This window comes from Planococcus citri, chromosome 1 (genome assembly GCF_950023065.1).
Source record: "Planococcus citri chromosome 1, ihPlaCitr1.1, whole genome shotgun sequence".
Taxonomy (NCBI): Eukaryota; Metazoa; Arthropoda; class Insecta; order Hemiptera; family Pseudococcidae; genus Planococcus; species Planococcus citri.
Window position 1 is genome coordinate 4,968,990 of NC_088677.1, and position 22,437 is coordinate 4,991,426.

General features: G+C 34.1%; 1 long non-coding RNA gene across 1 annotated transcript; it reads left to right on the plus strand.

Annotated features, from left to right (window-relative positions):
* Positions 1 to 451: 451 nt before the first annotated feature.
* LOC135845696 (uncharacterized) lies at positions 452 to 20,288 on the plus strand. The gene is made up of 2 exons (XR_010558808.1): positions 452 to 5,370; positions 7,982 to 20,288. It is a non-coding gene; the product is annotated as an uncharacterized LOC135845696 (long non-coding RNA).
* Positions 20,289 to 22,437: the final 2,149 nt, after the last annotated feature.

A 22,437-nucleotide genomic window follows, 5' to 3' on the forward strand; every position in this document is an offset into this window, starting at 1 on the left:
ATTTTTTCTCCTCTTTGTTGAATACGATTTCCGCTAAAAAAAAAAAGCAAACGACGTTATTAATGCACTGAATGAGAACGATATGATTTAATTTACTTACCTGAGAAATTTTTTCTGCTGAATTTGCAAACTCAGCAAAAATTTCCATCACCCACGATTATGATCTGAAACAGCTGTTTTATGAAACTGGAACCCGCAATAAACCGGTATTATTGCGGTAATTACCAATATTATTATTTTTTTGAAAAAAATACGTAACACTTGACTATAGACACTGGACCAGCGTATAAGACAACCAACTGGCAGCCATCTTGGCAAAATATCCTGTGTAACGCCAATTTATCCCGCTGGGTGCTCTTTGCAGCGCTGTAATCGATTTTTCATGCAACAGGGAAAAGGGAGGGTTGTGTAGTCTGCGAGGAACTCCTGGCTGCGCGCGCAGTCAAGAGTTCCTCGCAGACTACACAACCCTCCCTTTTCCCTGTTGCCAGCAAAATCGACTACAGCGCTGCAAAGAGCACTCAGCGGGATAAATTGGCGTTACACAACTTTTCTTTGGCAATTGTACTTTTATAAAATATCTCATGATTTAACTGTACTTTTGTTGTACAATTTTCCCTCATGTTTGTATAGATTTTTCATATGTGACAATTACCCCCTCATTTGGAAATATCACAATCTTGGGATTATTTATTGAAATTGTTGTACTGTTGGTAGTAAAACTATAGCCTGACAAAATAGTAATTGAATTTGAAATTTTCTTAAGAGTTAACAATCATATTGATGTCCACTATACATATACTAGGGTAGATGTACCTTTAATGATGTGACCTGCCAGTTTCCACAAAAACTTTCAGGTTATCATCATGTCACCACACCATTGTTATTCTGAGTTTCCTGCCTGTTTTGGTTGTTTTTGAACCATGATCTGCTGACTTCAGAACCGAAAAAAAAAAAAAACATTGCCTTACCAATAATACAGAAATGAAATCGAGCATTGATCAAAACACAAACATGATCTTATTCTTAGTCAAAATATCATCATAACATAACTATATACAGCATTACATGGGGTGCTACCTCATCATGATGAATAACATGATTCTCAGTATTCAAATCTGTAAAAAAAAAACATAAGTTATCAGCTATTTCAGTAAAGTATTCAATTAAATACATACATAACAAATAAAATAGGTATTTATTCTTACATACCTCTAGTTTGTAGCCATTCGAGCCAAATTTTCCTGATTTCCATTGTTATTGCAATCAACATGATAATGCTTACCATAACAATGCCTGTACTCAAGGAAGTATAATCAGCAATTGTCATAATATTTGAAATATTTGACAAAATGCTTTCAATCATGGAAATTATTTTTAAAATTGCTTGAAAATTCATTGCAATGCACTTTGCAATATTCAAATAATGAATGAATAATAAATGAATAATGATGATTTTGAATAGTAAATTTAAGCTTCTTTCTTTATTTTTTTATTTCATCATCTGATTCTCAGAGTTCAAGGAGTACCCGGATCCGCGATTCTTACCAATCTAAACAAGAAATCTGGCAATCACAAGAGTATCAAACTCATTACTGATCTCATTATTGTGTAGTGGTGCTACTAAAAAAGTGTACATTAATTTTACTCAATTTTCAACTCTTCATTTGGTTCCTCCAGAAAGAGGCTAAATACTGTACTCAAGTAACTGGCAAAATATCTGCCTGCAAAAAAAAAAATAATAATAGGTCAAATGTGACGAAGCCTATCAAAATTGGAATGGCACCATTGGGGTTAGGGTGCGTCATGTTCCATTTTTTTTTTTTTTTGTTGAAATCTTGAGGTCTTACCCGCTAATGTTGTTCCTTTAGATGATAAAATAACACCATAAACTTGGATTTTTTAAAACAACATAAAAATAGCAGTTTAAAAAGGAAAAATTTGGAACATAAATTTTTTCTTCAGGAATGTGTTTGGATGAACCACCTGAACTATCAAAAAACAAACAAACTTTCTACCCCTAGAGCTAATTGTTTTAGGAGGCTAAAACCGGTTCTGATTCACATTTTCTGCAATTTACTCCGAAAATATTAGGTTTACAAGAAAAACTAGCATGACTAAAAATGTTCCCCTTCAAATTCTCGACAATTTGATATAACGTTCGATGTCCATCCCTCAAGTGGGGTGTCTGAAAAAAGGGGTGGAAAGAGTAGGTGTCTCAAAAAAGGTCAGTCCTATAAATCGATCAAAGTTACCACTTTAATATCATTTGTTTTCGCTTAAATTTTTTTTACAAAGTCTACTCACCTAACTACTAATTACACCACCATTGATTGGTCTTCAATCCTCCCCGGAGGTTGATGGGGGGGGGGGGATGCTTGATTTTTCAAGTAACGCACAACTAAATCATATTTGAAAAACGAATCTGGACATGCGATATATCGAATATGTATGTCAATAAAAAAATTGCCTCTTTCTTGCATCTTTGATAAGACTCTGGGTTGCCTTGAAATGGAAAATTTGCATCTAGGTGTAGTAAAAAATATGCATCATGGAAGATTCGCAAAGATAACTGCGCAATCTTCAATCAGGACCCAAAAAACCCTTTCAAGCATATCCAATCCATACCTTATGTGATGACGTGATGAGTAAAGTCATACTATTTTTTTAAGGACATACTCCATCTAAGCTTTGAGGTAAAGATTTTTGCCATTATACAGGGTGATTCGGATAAGACCTGAAAAATTAAAACCACATAATATTCTAGCGGTCGAATTGAGAAAAAATTTCCTTTGCAAAAATTTTGAAAAACCAACCCTTAATGAGATATTTGCAATTAAAGTTGTGGAAAATATGACAACGCCGCATTTACGTTTCGCCTATTCAAATCAGGGAAGCGTAACTACAATTTCATTTTCATATTTTTTACCTTTTTAATTAGTTGATTTTTTTCCAGCCAGCAATTTCTATTGTTTTTAGGAAACAAAATCGTAATTTACGGTGACAAGTTTTGCGATGTTGTTAAAGTGAGCATATTGGTTGAGATGAATCACATTTTATTGACAAATAGCATTTTTTTAAAAGTAAAAGTAATTAAAATTGAAAATTGAGTACAGGAAACCTTCAAAGTGATTAGTTTATAAAAAATTACAGAGTTTGTCAAAATTGAAAATTTTAATTAAGTTATTCAGCATCCAGTGGACCAAAAAAAGAGAAATTAACGTTTAATGAGTGTCGAATGAGAAGTACTACCGCATTAATTAATAAAATTCAAAATAATTTAATTTAACTTCAAGTTTTGATTGTTTTTCATGCGAAAACACATTTCTGACTTCAAAACATCAAGTTATGGACCAAAACAGAAAAGAATGATACTCTACATTTCTGAGATCTCACTTCACTTTTACCACCACCTACCCACCAAAAATTTCCAATGGAGATGCTGAAATGGCCAATTTTAAGAAAACAGCTGGCCCCTTTAAAGGTCATTAACCCCGAAATGAAGAGGTTTTGGTCCATGGTGTCTATAACATTTTTTAATCCTATTCATGAGTAGAATACGTGGTTTTAATTTTTCTTACCACACCATAGCTCACCTGAGTTTTCTACCCATTTGGTGATTTTTGAACCATAAACTACTGAATTCAGATCAAAAAAAAAATGAACGTTTACTCACCTAAATACCCAAATATCCAAACAAAAAATCTGTCAATCAAGAGAGTAAGTATCAAATTCATTATTGATCGCATTACCATGTAGTGGTGTGGTTGAAAAAATACGCATAATTATTTAGTAATACATAGTAATAACATAACTAATATGAATTATTCATTCTGAATTGATATCTCAATTCTCAACTCTATATTTTGTTTCATGCATGAAGGAGGCCAAATACTGTATTCCAGTACATGGCAAACGATTTACCATCCAATCATCACAATTATGATTGGTCATGGATGTGGTTACACCAAACTGTGACAAAATTGTTAACACATCCTCAATCTTTTTAGTTGTATTTTCTACAAAATTCTTGATGCACATTTTACTACTATGAATGATATGGTCATTATTTCATCACACCATAATTGTCCCAAGTTTCCTACCTATGTGGAGATTTCTGAATGATAACCTACTGACTTGAGAACTAGAAAAAAAAAACCAAAAAAAAACCATTCCCTTATCTAACAAGAATGCGACCACTATGATTATTGATTAGAATCCCTGCAGCCACAACCAGTATGCTGCCATTTACAGACAAAATTGTACTAATACTGCCCAAATCAATGAATCAATTCATCAATTGCCCAGCCTCATCCTCTGCAGGACTCGGCAAACCCTTTCAAGCGTATCCTAACATTATCAGTGATGTAAAGGAGCCTACACTTACCTCCGGATCCGCAAATGAGCCAACTCTTACCTCTGGATGCCTGCTTTGATCTTTTAAGTATGTGAACTGTTGCAACTGCTGTTATCATTGCAATTGCAAAGACTGGTGTGCTTCCACACAAACTTTCCAACCTGTGGATAACCTTGTCAATTCCTCAAGTCACATGTCTGTTGGACCTGGAAGACCTGGAAGGTTGACCATGGTCCAGACTACAGTGACTGCTGTCACTGCTGCACCTGTCACCACTGTTGTGTAGAAGAACACAATGAACCATTTTTTTAATACAGTATAACAAAAATGAAAACATATATAAATAAACTGTAAATTGTTAATAAAATTATTTAATGGTTATCCAAATTTCCCTCACTTAAATACCCTAACAAAAAATCTGTCAAACGCAAGGGTATCAACTTGATTATTGATCGCATTACCATGTAGTGGTGTGACTAAAAAAATACTAACATTAATCATTTTATTCTAAATTGATATCTCAACTCACAACTCTTATTTTGTTCCATGTATGAAGGAGACCAAATACTCTGCCCTAGTACATGGCAAAACATTTACCATCAAATCATCACAATCACAGATGTGATTACACCAAACTCTGACAAAATTGTTAACACATCATCAATATTTCCAATTGTATTTTCTACAAAATTCTAGATGTACATTTTACTACTATGAATGATGTGACCTACCAGTTTCCATAAAAACTCTCAGGGTAAAACTTTCACGGTATCATTATTTCATCACACCATATTTCTCCTGAGTTTCCTGCCATATGGCATAATATCTGCCTTCCAAACATCACAATAATGATGAATATTTCGGTCAAGGGAGTGGTGTAACCAAACCCTGACAAAATTGTGATCAAGTTCAAAATTTTTGAAATGAAGTTATCAAAATATGTAGTTGTGGATCATCTTTATGACCATTATATGTATACCAGGGTAAATGTTTATTGCCACAGAAACTTTCAGGTTGTCTTAATTTCATTGCACATTTGTTCCCTGAGTTTTCTGCCTGTCTGGTCATTTTTGAACTATGACCTGCGAACTTCAGAACCAAATAAAAAAAAAAAGATGATGAAAGTTTTTATTACATATGTAGATAACATTTACTAAAATATACCTTCCATGTCTGCAGATGTTATTAGACCTTTTTTGGGTGGGTAGCTTGGGATTGTTTTCTTTTCTTTTTCAAAATTGAAATTCGTCAACAAAGTATTCAATTTTTAAAGTTTTGATGTGAAAAATGAAATTCTCACATACCTACTTCCTAACATACAATTTTTCAATAGTTTTCTCCTTCACTTAGACCTATTCTCTGACTTTTTTCTTATCAAAAATTAACATCCCAAAACATCTTTTTCCAATTCTAAAATTTTATAATCCAAAAAATGAACTCCTTGCACTAAAAAACATTTTTTTTTATAGTTCTCTCGTAATATGAATTTTCCAAAGTTTTTACCCTTGCCTCACGCCGGCCAATTTTATTCTTCTTTTAAAATTGGGGGAAAATCACTCAACCCCCCCTCTGAAAAAACCTCTATGGGCCAAATTATATGTATTCGTTCCGGGCTCGCATTGGCTCTCAAAGACCCAGACCACACTGCTCAGAACGTTGAAATTTTGATTTTTGCACCCAAAATGACATGATACCCCCCCCCCCTCCCTCCAATGTACCTACAAAGTATAATTATTAAAAATTAAGTGTATGAAAAAAATATGATAAAAGTACAAAAAAAGTACAAAATTTTGTTTTTTGGATTTAGTAGACACCCTGTTGTCCCACATGAAAGAGGATGAAATTCTGAATATTTTGCTTTTTAAATTATTCATCTGCTCACTCAAAATTTCAATTAATTTCAAATCAAAGTTCAAAAACTTGGAAATTTGAAAATGAAAATACTTCATAAAAGTGTGATTACTACAAGAAAATAATTTTTTTTTATACCAATCAATGGAAAATTTTATCATCTTCAATGTATGTTCCTATAAAATTCCACATAAATCCTTGCATTTTTACTGGAATATCCAAAAATTTAATTTCTCTCCTTTATTTTATCATCATATTAGTCATATGTGTGTAAGTTACATACAAAAGTTGCCAACAATCAATTTTTCAAATTATTAATCAGTTCAACATTGCAAGGTATTTTTCATTTCATAGCCCCGTACCTATAGTGGTCCAACTTGAAATTTTATTTTACTTTTTCTTGAGTTTCAGGATTGTTAGGATAAATTTTGTTTCTCAAGTTTGTGAATATGAATTCTTTCAATTTTTCCTTATTATAATATTTTCATGTTTTTTCTCACACCCAAATCCACATACTAAATTCAATTTGTTTCTTGGTTTTTCTTAAAAATAGCTTCCATACAAAGGGGAAATTTGTCTGCTGTATCTTCAAAAGAAGAAATGTAGCCTCTGCCTCTGGAAATTTTGTTGCAAATTTCTATCAAAGTTCCAGTTATAATTTTCACATTTTTATTTTCAAAAGATGAATAGGAAAGTTCTGCAATTCTGCATGCATGCATGTAAGTATATATATCTTGAATGCTCAATGAAAAGGTAGGTTAGAGATGGTGGTACACCTCTGTTATTTATCTTTTAGTTAAGCATTAAAGTCCAATAGGGAGCGCTACAGTGCAAAAAGAATGGTTTACAGAAGGTGTGATCTCGGAATTGGAGTTACAAGCTTTTACAACTAAGACGACAATATATATTTGATACATGCAAAGTTCAATGAAAATAATAATATTTTTAATTTAATTGACATAAACTCCACTCACAAAGGTTCAAAAAACAACTTCACAACAACTGTTATTGACAGGAGAATTTATCCAGAGTTCTCTCAAGTTTCCGGCCTTTCTGGTGATTTCTGAACCATGACCTGCTAAAAAAAAAAAAAAAAACAATAAAAAACTAAACAAAAAACATTCCCTTACCTTAAATGATTAATGAAATTGTTGTTTGCTTTTGTTAGTTGCATTGGTGCTTCATGCCTGATCAAATACTAATTGAATTTGAAATTTTCTGAACGGTTAACAATCATATTGATGTCCACTAAATACTAGGGTAGATGTACCATTAATGATGTGACCTGCCAGTTTCTGCAAAAACTTTCAGGTTATCATCATTTCATCACACCATTGTTTTTTTGAGTTTCCTGCTTGTCTGGTTGTTTTTGAACCATGATCTACTGACTTCAGAACAAAAAAAAAAACATTCCCTTACCAAAAATACCAAAATACATAAAAAAATTTTGACTGCAATTTTGATTGCTGTTTGTTTTCACCATTGAGCAGAAAATGATGTTCAGCCTTAATGTTTAGCTCGAATACGTAAAAATCGCCAAGTATTCCGTAGGTATGCGGAACCGCCAAATACGTTGCACTTTTTATGCAACTTAAGCAGTTTTTCTGCTTACTCGTTAATCAGTGCGGTCAATCGCGTCCGCAATAATTTGAATCGAACGATAATACCGTTCGAGGTACCGTTATGCTTAGTTTTTAAGCATTGTACAAAATGTAATTTAATGTACAAATATAGTCTGTAAAAAGCAACTGTGTCGTCAAGTCCGTTTAATAGGTTGTTTTAATTTCATTGCACCATTTGTTCCCTGAGTTTTCTGATTGTCTGGTCATTTTTGAACCATGACTTGCTAACTTTAGAACCAAATAAAAAAAAAATGACGATGAAAGTTTTTATTACATAGATAACATTTACTAAAATATACCTTCCGTGTCTGCAGATGTTATTAGACCTTTTTCTGGCGGGTACTTCAGTTATGGAAATGTTTTCATTTACAGAAGACTTTAATTGTTTTACTTTTTTTCTTAAATATTTTTTCAAATTGTTGTATTGCCACCAAATATTCCTCCTTTGTGGACTCTCAGAGATATACTCCAATGATGACGGTGGTGATGATACAGCACACTAAAAAAATAAAATGAATACTTACTAAATTGAGTATAATTGTAGATACTGTGCTGCCAACAAGTGTTAATATTGTACTCATTGATCCAAGGCGATTGAATAGATTATTGATTGTCCAGCCACATCATGCAAAGATAAAATGTAATCAGGATGATTAATTGATTAAAATTGGGGCAGTCACCACCGTGGTGCTGCCAACAACAGACAAACCAGTGCTAATACTGCCCAATCGATGAATCAATTCATCAATTGCCCAGCCGGGTCCTCCATGGGACTCTGCAAACCCTCTCAAGAATGTCTGAACATCATTAGTGATGAGTGAAATTGTACTTTTTTTCATGTACATACTTGCTTCCAGCTTTGAGGTAAAGATTTTTGCCACTTTATTTTCCAAAAAATTGAAGGGTCATATTGATGTCCATTAGTGAATGTGACCTATAGTTTCTAGGAAAACTGAGTATCATTATTTCACCACACACCACACCATATGTAGTTCTCCAAAGTATTCTACCCAACTGGTGATTTTCAAACTGTGACCTGCAGTGACCTCAGATCCAAAAAAAAGACACATTCACCCACCTAAATACCTAAACAATATTAAGTAAATAATGAATATTTTTAATTTAAGCAGAAAATGATGTTCAACTAGAATGTTTTCACTGGTGATTATTTACAAAACATCACCTTCACATTAAAACTGTGTATCTCCATTAAAATATTGTATCTTTCTTGCATCATAAATAAGACTCTGGGTTGTCCTGAAACAGAAAGTTTGCATACAGGGTGTGTCGCAGGTATAGATTGTATTTTAAATCGTTACTGTGGCTTTAAAAATCAAGTTTGGGAGGGGAGATTTGCAGCAGCCGGTAGCCTGGAATGCCGCATTTCATTTTACAGTAGCTGTTTTTCAAGACTGAAGAATTGTACATGTCAACAATTTGTGCTTTTTGTAAACGTTTTTTATCGTTCAATCTCACTAACAGATGTCAGGTGAAAAAATTGTGTGTCTGTTGATTAAAAATTTCTGTGAGAAAGGTTTTGTAACCAAAACAAAACCTCCGGGTTTGAAAAAGACTGCTGGAAACACCACACATAGAAAACATTGTGTGCCTGTGTAATGCTTTAAAATACTTAATTGACATAAAATCCACTGACAAAGGTTCAAACAACAACTTCACAACAACTGTTATTGACAGGACAATCTGGCCACAATTCTCTCGAGTTTCCTGCCTTTCTAGTGATTTCTGAACCATGACCTGCTAAAAAAAACAATAAAAAACTAAAGAAAAAACATTCCCTTACCTAAAATGATTAATGAAATTGTTGTACTGCTGGAAGTAAAACTTGAATTCGAAATTTTCTCAAGAGTTAACAAACTTTTATTGATGTCCACTATAAGGTAAGACCGCCTATTAGTACGCGGTTAAGGTTTGAGACGCTCCAGCTCCCAGAGTTGTGCATAAAAACTTATGAAATTTTGTACACATAAACTTTGAACCCTTGGCTACATAACTGCTTACTCACTTTTGAGTTTCCCATTGCTGCTTTTTTGTAATAACGCAAAAATGAGGGCAACTCAAATGCGTACTAATAGGAAGGTACCTTCCTATTAGTACGCAAACGTCCGCCTATAAGTACGCATGAGTAAATACACGTTGAAAATGGTAAACAATCCAACAAAAAGCACTGAAAAAGTGTAATGTCATATTTAGAGGGAATTACTGTGAAAAAAACCAAATTAGCAATTCAAATATCCGAAAAAACAAAGTTTTCAGATTTTAAAAAAATACATTTTTTTGACATCATATTTTTTGTCCATTTTTTTTGAAATTAGCGTCAGTATCATGATCAGACTTCATAATCTTGAACTTAGATGGACTAAATACCAATTTCAGCTAATTTTATTCATTTTAATGCAAAATGATCAAAAAAATGAAAATTTACATGCAAAAATGATGCGTACTAATAGGACTTAGGAGGTGCGTACTTATAGGAAGTTTTTTGCTCTGACATAAAATGATGTCTAGCTCTATAATAAAATAATATTTTCGAAATGTCTTTTTTTTCATAAGAAACTACATAAAATTACGGATCGATTGGTATAAGATACTTACCAAATAACATTATTTTAATATGTTCAATCTCATTTCCCATTTTGATGAAAAAAAAATCCAAAACACAGTTTTTCATTCAAATTGTTCTCAGAGACAGAGTTTTCAATCAAACTGCGTGATTTTTTCGGAGAAACTGGGGTCATTAGTCAGCTACGTCATGGTGTGGTCAAATTTTCGATCAGTGTTACCAATCGCGAGAAAAACGCAATGCGTACTAATAGGCGGTGCGTACTAATAGGCAGTTTTACCTTACATATACTAGGTAGATGTACCTTTAATGATGTGACCTGCCAGTTTCCACAAAAACTTTCAGGTTATCATCATGTCACAATACCATTGTTTTTCTGATTTTCCTGCCTGTCTGATCGTTTTTGAACCATGATCTGCTGACTTCAGACCCTCCAAAAAAAAAAAAAAAAAAAAATCCCTTACCAAAAATACCAAAATAAAAAATATGAATGAACTGCAATTGTGGTCACAGTTACTGTCACCTTCAGGCAGAGAATGACGTTCAATCTGATTGTTTTTACAGGTCATTATTTACAAAACTTCACCTTAACTCTAGAACTCAGTATGTACATAAAAAAATTGTATCCTTCTTGCATCACTAATAAGAATCTGGGTTGCCCTGAAGTGGAAAATTTGCATCTAGGTATAGTGAAAATGCCTTATGGAAGATGCACAAAGCTAACCAATGTTCAATCATGACTCAGCAAACCCTTTCAAGCATATCCGAACATTATCAATGATGCGTAAAATCATACTACTTTTATGTACATACTTGTTTTCAGCTTTGAGGTAGAGAATTTTGCCTCTTTATTTTCCTGAAAGTGAAGGGTCATATTGATGTCTATTAGTGGATGTGACCTCCAGTTGCTAGGAGAACTAAGTATCATTATTTCACCACACCACAGTTCTCCAGAGTTTTCTACCCATCTGGCAATTTTCAAACTGTGACCTACTGACTTCAGATCTAAAAAAATACACATTTCATCACCTAAATACCCAAACAAAAAATTCGGCAATCACAAGAGTATCAAACTCATTACTGATCTCATTATTGTGTAGTAGTGCCGCTAAAAAAGTATACTTACATTAATTATTTAATAATAATGATAATCCCAACATTAATGATGTTAATCAAAATCAGTATCTCAATTTTCAACTCTCTCCATGTTTGGAGGAGACCTAATACTGTTCTCAAGTACATGGCGAAACATCCGCCTTCCAAACATCTCAATAATGATGAGTATTGTGGTCAAAGGAGTTGATGTCAATTATTTACTAGTGTGAATGTGACCTTTACTTGCCCGGTCAACTGAGTATTTTAATCACTCCATAGTTCTCCTAAGTTTCCTACCAATCTGGTGATTTTTGAACTTTGACCTACTAATTTCAGATCCAAAAAATAATACACATTCCCTCACCTGAATACCTAAACAAAAAATCTGTCAAATGTAAGAGTAAAAATCCTGTCAAATGTGAGAGTATAAACTTAATTATTGTTCGCATTACCATGTATCTAGACATTTTTGAACCATGACCTGCTGACTTCAGAACCAAATTAAAAAAAAAAAAAAACATTCCCTTACCTAACAAAAACACAACCAGTATGATTAGAACCCTGCAGCTACCACAGGGGCGCTGCCAATTACTGAAAGGATGGTGCTCATACTGCCCAATTGATGAATCAATTCATTGATTGCCCAGCCTCGTCCTCAGCTGGACTCTGCAAACCCTTTCAAGCATATCTGAATATTATCGGTGATGAGTAAAATTGTACTTTTTTCATGTACATACTTGTTTTCAGCTTCGAGGTAAGGATTTTTGCCACTTTATTCATGTTTATTACAACCATCGTGCCGATCAGAAACCAAACACTGTAAACTGTGGTTATCTTTGTATTCAATTTTTAACTAATAAATTATAGAAATGAAAAAAAGAATTCTTCACTTATAATTATTTTATTGCATTAAAAAAAATACATTTTTTAATAATCAATTTATGGTATTACATATTAGATAAATTCTATGTTTTTCAATACATAGAATGGCTCAAGATGCCCTTCTTTACTATTTTGTACCATTATCGAATCCATTCTATACCAAAGTCCAGATTGACTATACCTCACATAACATCTATTCAGTATTAATATTTTACACTGATAAAATAAACTCATAAATTTAAAACGGTTAAATTCATCGCCACACCGTAGTAAAGTATTATATGTAATCTTCAAACCCAAAATCCATAAACTTACATCCTTCAAAATACACATACTTTGCTTGTTGACCAAAACCAATTCTAGTACCTGATAACTGACTTATCGCTCCAACACTTATAAATGTAGGGTTTCAGTATTTTATTTTGAATGTATCCGTTACATTTTCATCAAATTCTTTTTTGATAAAGTTGTCTATTTTTTGATAATTTTCGAGTTCTTCTAAATTATATTCAGACATTCCTCTCATCAACATTTCTTGTAGCCCATCTACTTGAAAACATTTGTTTATGATTGAAATATTGTTATTTCGAATCGTGCAGCATTCAAAGATTTTATTTTTAAAAAACTTGAACATGTATCCAAACTTTTTCCCTTCAATTTTTAGAGTCGGCAAACCAACTCACATCTGCGTGGTTTAGGTTGGTGTATTACTATTTCATTGTTGCTTTTGCCCATAAATATGAGTTCATTAGGATGTACTTCATTTGGAGGCATTGCATAAGCGCTTGTAATAAGTTCTTTGTCCTTTGCATGGTAAGATGAGATTCAATGTTCCCAGCGTACAATCTGTTGATTAGAAGTCATATTACTTTCTTTCAATTGAGAAACGTCAAAAACCTTGCAATGTGTGCTGCCTGTCCACAGGTATGGTGTCAAAGTTTGATACAATCTGGTTGAACCAGGATTATCTTTTCTGGTACACACTGCATACAAGCAGTACAATGATATAATTTTCCCCATGCTTCTGGAGATATTTTGATTTTGTAATTCATACATTCCATTTCCTCTTCATGTACTTCATCGGATAAGCTTGACTCAGAGCCCAAATCAGTGTAAGAGATTAAATCAATTTCCATCCTGAATTCCTCCCAGTTTTGAGTGACGTCATTGTGGAGGCTCTGTGGTGTGATATTTTTCTTCAATTCAATTCAACACTGATAAGAAGGTCCAAATCTGGTCTGCTGAAAGCCACTGGGAATAGTGGCGGCATGTTTAGAAACACAAAAAATTGAATAAATAAAATAAAATGTTGATAAGTTACTTATTTAATAAATGACACTTTAATACCACTTGTTACACAATGTACTAGAAATGAGTTATTCCAGTTATTCAGTTGAGTACAAAGTATTGCAACTTGCAACATGTTCACAAGTTAGAACACATCTGTAATGAAAGGTACTTACCTGGCAAAGTGAAATATATAAACACTTGAACGTGAACAATAATTTGTTGAAAAGCATTGAAATTTAAGTCGAATCAATGAGTTGAACAAATGAAGAAATTAATTTCAGAAATTTATGGAACATAGATAAATTAAATTCAAAACGAAGTCCACATCAAATTCAGAAACACCTTGTAAAATCGTAAATGACGGTTAAAAAACGTTTATAAAAAATAATGAAGACATTTATGTCTTAAAACTTGAAATTACATCTCAACAGCTCGTCTATCGTTACACAAACTGAGACATGGTGTACACAAGGAGGAACGATAAGATAATGTAATTACAGGGAAATACCCGTGAGGTTTAAAATGTAAAATTATTCAGTAATTACAAATTCATAACCATGTGGTTACACCAAATGCTGACAAAATTGTTAACGCATCCTCAATCTTGTTAATTATTGTATTTTCTACAAAATTTTCCATGTACATTTACTATGTACTATGAATGATAGGGTCATTATCTCATCACACCATATTTCTCCCAAGTTTCCTACATATGTGGAGATTTCTGAACCATAACCTACTGACTTCAGAACTAAAAAAAAAAAATAAAAACATTCCCTTACCTAACAAAGTTGTTATATTAGAATCCTTACATACAACAGTGACAGCACCGTCCTTATGCTTCCTAATTGATGAATCAAATCATCGATTGCCCAGCCTCATCTTGCAAAGATCAAACGTAGGTAACCAGGATTATTAAAATTGGGCCTGCCATCACCGAGATGCTGCCAATAACTGACAAAACTGTGCTAATACTGCCCAATTGATTGCGCAGCCTCATTCTCTGCAGGACTCTGCAAACCCTTTCAAGCATATCTGAACATTATCACTTATCAGTGATGAGTAAAGTTGTACTTTTTTTCATGTACATACTCGCATTCAGCTTTGGGGTAAAGATTTTTGCCACTTTATTTTCCAAAAATTGAAGGGTTGTATTGATGTCCATTAGTGAATGAGACCTCTAGTTGCTAGGAAAACTGAGTATCATTATGTCACCACACCATATGTAGTTCTCCAAAGTTTTCTACTCAGCTGCAGGTGATTTTTGAACTGTTACCTACTGACTTCAGATTCAAAAAAATACACATTCCCCCACCTAAATACCTAAGCAATAAGAAATCTGGAGTGGTGCCGCTAAAAAAGTATACTCATTAAAATTATCTAAGTAAAATAATGAATATTTTAAATTTAATTGACATAAACTCCACTCACAAAGGTTCAAAAAACAACTTCACAATAACTCTTGATGACAGAACAGTCTAGTCAAAGTTCTCTTGAGTTTCCTGCTTTTCTAGTGATTTTTGAACCATGACCTGCAGAAAAAAAAACCAAAAACATTCCCTTACCTTAAATACTTACCTAACATTCTGATAATGATTATTGCAACTGATACTAGTCCAGGAAAATTAGATGAAAAAAAAGGGTCATTGGGAAAAGTGAGGTAGAAAGCTGAATTTTGGTATTCAGGTCCATTTTTTGGTGCTGAACACGAATCCGATGAGTCCCCGGTCGTCCCTGGTGAGCTTTCTCCCCTATTGTGGATCTAAGCCCCCCAAAACCAGTTTTTTGCAATTTTTTCCCCCGCATTGCATTTTAGCGAAAAATGAGGTTAGACACAAGAATCTACGTCAAATTTCCGATCTAGTGACATATCAACTTTTCTTCTACCCTCAAGGGGGTTGGAACCACAACCATTCAAAAAAGGGGGGTTCCCTGAAAAATACAAAACGTCTATAGGCGCCTAAGAGGGGTGAAATGGTCCCCGACAGCGTTCGAGTTGATATTAGCATGAAAAGTGGGTACCATAGAGAAACCTCCGCGCAAAAAATTTTAGATCCACACCCCCTCCCCTTTTTGCGGAACCCTCCTTTTTTGAAATTTCAGTATCACTTTCCTCAGCCCCATTTCAACCGATGTTGGAAATTTTCGTGGAGGTTATGTATATGCTTGATAGGTAACCCTACAAAAATTTTCAACCCCCTCCCCTCATATTTACCCCCCAAAATGGCGTTTTTTTCATTTTTTTAGGCCTATTAACAATCAAGATTGCGAGGTACAATTTTGTAAACACGTTTTTTGGATGTATTTTTGGCCCCCAAACATCATATACTATATTAGAAATTTTTGCTTTGGTGCGCCGTGGTAAAAACTTGAAATAATGTATCGTAGAGGGGTGGGGGGTGAAATGGCAATTTTGAAAAAAAAAAACAACTATCAATGAGTAGGGTATCGTTTTCATATGATTCGATACCGCTGAGCACGAATATGACCTCAGATTTTTTGCTACACTCACCTACCCCTCTCCAGAGCCCCTCAGCCCCCTCAATTTTCACGATTTTCGAAATAAAGTTATTTTGGTGATGTTGGTTTCATTGCTATGGGAAAATTACATAAATTCATTGTTATTGTACATAAAATTTCTCGTAGAATGAGCTACAGCAGATGGCTCCCCCTCGAGGGGGGTGGACCTTTCAATTTTTTTCCACGCAGAAAACGTAACAATCTGTATGTGTACTGGACTGTATAGGTATGCGGAGCATATGTGGCATAATAATTATTCATGATAACTGTAACTTGAGTATGTATGAGTATGCATTTTATAATTCAATGACTAGGTACCTACATAAAAAATCACAAGAAAAAAATATGGTAACGAAATACTTATAAAAAAAAGTAAAGAATGTTAATTTGTGATTCACTTAATCGTCATCATCACTAATGTCATCATCTGTGGTATAACTTTCGTCGCTGGAATAGTTGTAATCGTCATTTTCTTTCGAAAATCGTGAAAAATGAGGGGGCTGAGGGACTCTGGAGAGGGGTAGGTGATTGTAGCAGAAAATCTGAGGTCATATTCGTGCTCAGCGGTATCGAATCATATGAAAACGACACCAACATCATCAAAATAACTATATTTCGGAAATCGTGAAAATTGAGGGGGCTGAGGGGCTCTGGAGAGGGGTAGGTGAGTGTAGCAAAAAATCGGAGGTCATATTCGTTCTCAGCGGTGTCGAATCATATGAAAACGACACCAACATCATCAAAATAACTATATTTCGGAAATCGTGAAAATTGAGGGGGCTGAGGGGCTCTGGAGAGAGGTAGGTGAGTGTAGCAAAAAATCGGAGGTCATATTCGTGCTCAGCGGTGTCGAATCATATGAAAACGACACCAACATCATCAAAATAACTTTATTTCGAAAATCGTGAAAATTGAGGGGGCTGAGGGGCTTTGGAGAGGGGTAGGTGAGTGTAGCAAAAATCTGAGGTCATATTCATGCTCAGCGGTATCGAATCATATGAAAACGATACCCTACTCATTGATAGTTGTTTTTTTTCAAAATTGCCATTTCACCCCCCACCCCCCTACGATACATTATTTCAAGTTTTTACCACGGCGCACCAAAGCAAAAATTTCTAATATAGTATATGATGTTTGGGGGCCAAAAATACATCCAAAAAACGTGTTTACAAAATTTTACCTCGCAATCTTGATTGTTAATAGGCCTAAAAAAATGAAAAAAACGCCATTTTGGGGGGTAAATATGAGGGGAGGGGGTTGAAAATTTTTGTGGGATTACCTATCAAGCATATACATAACCTCCACGAAAATTTCCAAAATCGGTTGAAATGGGGCTGAGGAAAGTGATACTGAAATTTCTAAAAAGGAGGGTTCCGCAAAAAGGGGAGGGGGTGTGGATCTAAAATTTTTTGCGCGGAGGTTTCTCTATGGTACCCACTTCTCATGTTAATATCAACTCGAACGCTGTCGGGGACCATTTCACCTCTCTTAGGCGCCTATAGACGTTTTGTATTTTTCAGGGAACCCCCCTTTTTTGAATGGTTGTGGTTCCAACCCCCTTGAGGGTAGAAGAAAAGTTGATATGTCACTAGATCGGAAATTTGACGTAGATTCTTGTGTCTAACCTCATTTTTCGCTAAAATGCAATGCGGGGGAAAAAATTGCAAAAAACTGGTTTTGGGGGGCTTAGATCCACAATAGGGGAGAAAGCTCACCAGGGACGACCCGGGACTCATCGGATTCGTGTTCAGCACCAAAAAATGGACCTGTATACCAAAATTCAGCTTTCTACCTCACTTTTCCCAATGGAATGTTATTTTTCCTGGACTATACATGCAGTGTAACTATAGCCTGAAAAATTGTAATTGAATTTGAAATTTTTTAAAAAGTCAAGGATCACATTGATGTCCATTATAAATAATAGGGTAAACGTACACTGTACAGGGTGTGTCACAGGTATAGAATGTATTTTAAATCGCTACTGTGGCTTTAAAAATCAGCGGTAGTCTGGAATGCCACATTTCATTTTCTGTTAGTATTTGCCAGGATGAACCAGCGGAGTGTTAAACAGCGCGCTTTTATGGTAGCCGTTTTTCAAGGCTGTAGAATTGTACATGTCAACAATTCGTGCTTTTTGTAAACGTTTTTCAGTTCAATCTCACAAACAGGTGTCAGGTAAAAAAAACGGTTTGTCTGTTGGTTAAAAATTTCTGTGAGAAAGGTTTTATAACCAAAACAAAACCTCCGGGTCCAAAAAAGACTGCTGGAACACCATCACAATCCCCAATTGATTGCGCAGCCTCGTTTTCTGCAGGACTCTGCAAACCCTTTCAAGCATATCTGAACATTATCACTTATCAGTGATGAGTAAAGTTGTACTTTTTTTCATGTACACACTCGCATTCAGCTTTGGAGTAAAGATTTTTGCCACTTTATTTTCCAAAAATTGAAGGGTTGTATTGATGTCCATTAGTGAATGTGACCTCTAGTTGCTAGGAAACCTGAGTATCATTATGTCACCACACCATATGTAGTTTTCCAAAGTTTTCTACTCAGCTGCAGGTGATTTTTGAACTGTTACCTACTGACTTCAGATCCAAAAAAATTACACATTCCCCCACCTAAATACCTAAACAATAAGAAATCTGGCAATCTCAAGAGTATCAAACTCGTTACTGATCTCATTATTGTGTAGGTAGTGGTGCCGCTAAAAAAGTACACTCATTAAAATTATTTAAGTAAATAATGAATATTTTTAATTTAATTGACATAAACTCCACTCACAAAGGTTCAAAAAACAACTTCACAACAACAACTCTTAATGACAGGAAAGTCTAGCCAAAGTTCTCTTGAGTTTCCTGCTTTTCTAGTGATTTTTGAACCATGACCTGCTGAAAAAAAAAAAACAAAAAAACAAAAACGTTCCCTTACCTAAATAAATACCTATTCCAACAATGATTAATGCAAGTGAGAAATGTATTGTTGATAGCCTGAAAAATTGTAATTGAATTTGAAATTTTTAAAAAAGTCAAGGATCATATTGATATCCATTATATGGATGTATTTTAAATCACTACTGTGGCTTTAGAAATCAAGTTTGGGAGGGGAGATTTGCGGCAGCCAGTAGTCTGGAATGCCGCATTTCATTTTACAGTAGCCGTTTTTCAAGACTGAAGAATTGTACATGTGAACAGTTCGTGCTTTTTGTAAACATTTTTCAGTTCAATCTCACAAACAGGTGTCAGGTAAAAAAACGGTTTGTCTGTTGGTTAAAAATTTCTGTGAGAAAGGTTTTATAACCAAAACAAAACCTCCGGGTCCAAAAAAGACTGCTGGAACACCATCACATAGAAAACATTGTGTGCCTGCGTAATGCTTTAAAATACCCAAATGATTAATGAAATTGTTGTGAAATTGGTACTGTAGCTACAGCCTGATGAAATGGTAATTGAATTTGAAATTTTTCTAAAGAGTTGAGGATCATATTGATGTCCATTCCATTATATACGGTAAATGTACCTGTAACGATCTGAGAGTAGGTCAAATGTTTGTACATTTTTCTGAATCAGGTTGCCTTGAAGATAACATTTCTGGAGATGGTGTGTCTTGTGGCAAATTTTGTCCCAATGTTAAAGAGCAGGAGTATTCAACCCGCGTTTTATTATTTTTTTTTTAGTAAAAATTATTGCTTTATTGGAAATTGTGAAGTATAATTTGCTACCTATACATACAAAGCATATATTATTGATAAGTATTCTTCACAAATTGAGTCTTGTTTTCCATTGGTGCAATCTTCATGTGGCCAACTAAAGGTCAGCACTGTACTCATATGTATTCAAATCTATCCAGCTGTGATCTTTGTTACTGTGATTGTTATTCTTGTAATTGTTTTTATCTTTGTAGGTATGTTTCTGTTGAGCAGCGTACAATTTTTTTAAACTTGGATTTGTCAGTATTGTACCTACTAAATAACTTTTTTATGCATCTTAAAAATTTATTGCTTACTTATGTACCTGTAAATTTTTGTTACGAGAATTTCAATTGTATACCAACCTGTGTTATTTTAATTCATTACATTTTTGAAACTGAATTTGTGTATTTTCTTATTTCGGGCATAACAGATGAGGAATGACAATTGAAGGGCTTGGGATAAAAGGAATCAGCTGAATTTTTCACTTTTTGCAGTAATTCTATAATTAACGTTTCACTTTTCGAGTTTTCGATTACTTTGGATAAAGTCTGGCATGAAGGAACTCCCTTTTGTGCCAGAAATACACCATCTCAAACCTCGAAGTGAAAATTCACGTTAAAAAAAATGAAAACTTGGTTTGCACCAAAATTGTCAGAAGCCCTTCTGTTTTCAGTCAAAATTGCCAGAGATTCTAGATTTTTGCGGCCAATGGAATTTTCCACTTGTTTCAAAGCGTCCAGAAAAAAATCGGTACACAATAACAAAAAATCTCCTTTTTTCAGTCCTCTACATCTTTTGTTTGAATATTTTTTGCATATCTGCGTCGTTTAAAAAGTTACTTGGAATTTTTACGATAGATTTGGGTGAAGAAATTATGAAACTTTTCAGCATGTTTTTTTTTCTCAAAAAAGTGAGATTTTTTTTCGTAAAAAAGCAAGATTTTTCACAACTTTGAATTCCAGCTGAATTTCTTCAAAAATACAGAATGGCGCCAAACTGCAAGAGCCAAAGCCAAAAAGAGGAAAACTCCGAGAAAGCAATTGAAAATACCGGAATATCAATTTTAAAATAAGATCGGTAAGTATTGTTTTTTTTCCAAATCAAAAAAAGTAAAAAAGGAAACAAGGATAGTTTGAGTAATAATTTTTTGAGATTTCAGTGAATAGGTGCCTAATAACATTAGGTACCTACCAATTATCAAAAATTTATCAATTCTTGACAATCACCCAATAATGATGAAATGATAATTACTTACTTGAAATTGAATTATCATCTCCACTTTAAAATAATGTATGCACGAGGTGAAACAATGTAAAAATATAAAATCAAACAATAATTAGGAAATTATGTGATTTAGAATAAGTACATTTTTTGAGAAGTTTTCGTTCTTGCTTCATTCTTTGCTGTCAAAATTATCAAAATCACTGCTTTTTTCTTATCTAAATACTCTCAGAAATTGTCGTTTCTGCCAAAGTTGCAGAAAACCCCTTCTTTTTGGTCACATTTTCAGAGAATCTTGTTTTTTTTCGCAAAAAATCAGTCTTTCTGTTTTGTCAAAATTGCAGAAAAATCACGTTTTCTATCAATATTATTAGAAAATCTTACTTTTCTGTCAAAATGAAGAAAGCGCCAATCTTTAGTCAAAGTGCCCCCCCCCCAAAAAACACCTTTAAAACCGTTTTCGGGCACTTTTGAAGAATTTTTAGCCTAAAATTGTGTGATTATTCTAGGGATTTTTGTAAAAGATTCCATACAACTTATCAAACAAATAAATCAAAATTTTGGCTAAAATGTTTTTTGAGCAATTTTAAATATTCTTACGAGGGAACCTCTTGAGGTGTCCGCCTCCGATTTGAACGGGACCGCGATTTTTGGAAAGAGCATGTTCTAAAACCGCCAAATCCAAATTTTCAGCTGCCCAAGTTCATTTTTCGATTTTTGGCGAATTTTTGAAAATCCAAAATGTAGGTACTATTTTGGTGATTTATGCTTTTTTTTAAAAAGTACGTACTTGATCAATAAAAATGTTCAAAATAAGTCCTAAAACTGATATTGACACCCCAATTCCAAATTTCGCCATTTCCAGCCATTCTGGAGCCTCTAGCGCGATTTTTCAAATTCTCCAGAATTTTGAATTTGCTCCAGAAGGTGTGAATATGAAGTTGGGCAGCTAAAAATCGAGTTGTGTGTTATACTCGACCTGTTTAACGAATTTATCCACATCTGAGCCGATTCTGGAGCGGACACCTCAAGAGTGGTTTTTTGACCAGCTTTTTTTCAAAATAAAAATATTCAAAAATCAAAATTTTCCCGTTTGCGAAAAAATTTTCGAAATTTGCGCGAATCGCAGTATTTCGTCATGAACTAACCCCACGAGGCCGAATTTCGCCATTTCCAGCCATTCTGGAGGCTCCAGCGCGATTTTTCAATTTCTCCAGAATCTTCAATTTGCTCCAGAAGGCGTGAATATGAAGTTGGGCAGCTAAAAATCGAGTTGTGAGTTATTCTAGACCGTTTAACGAATTTATTCACATTTGAGCCGATTCTG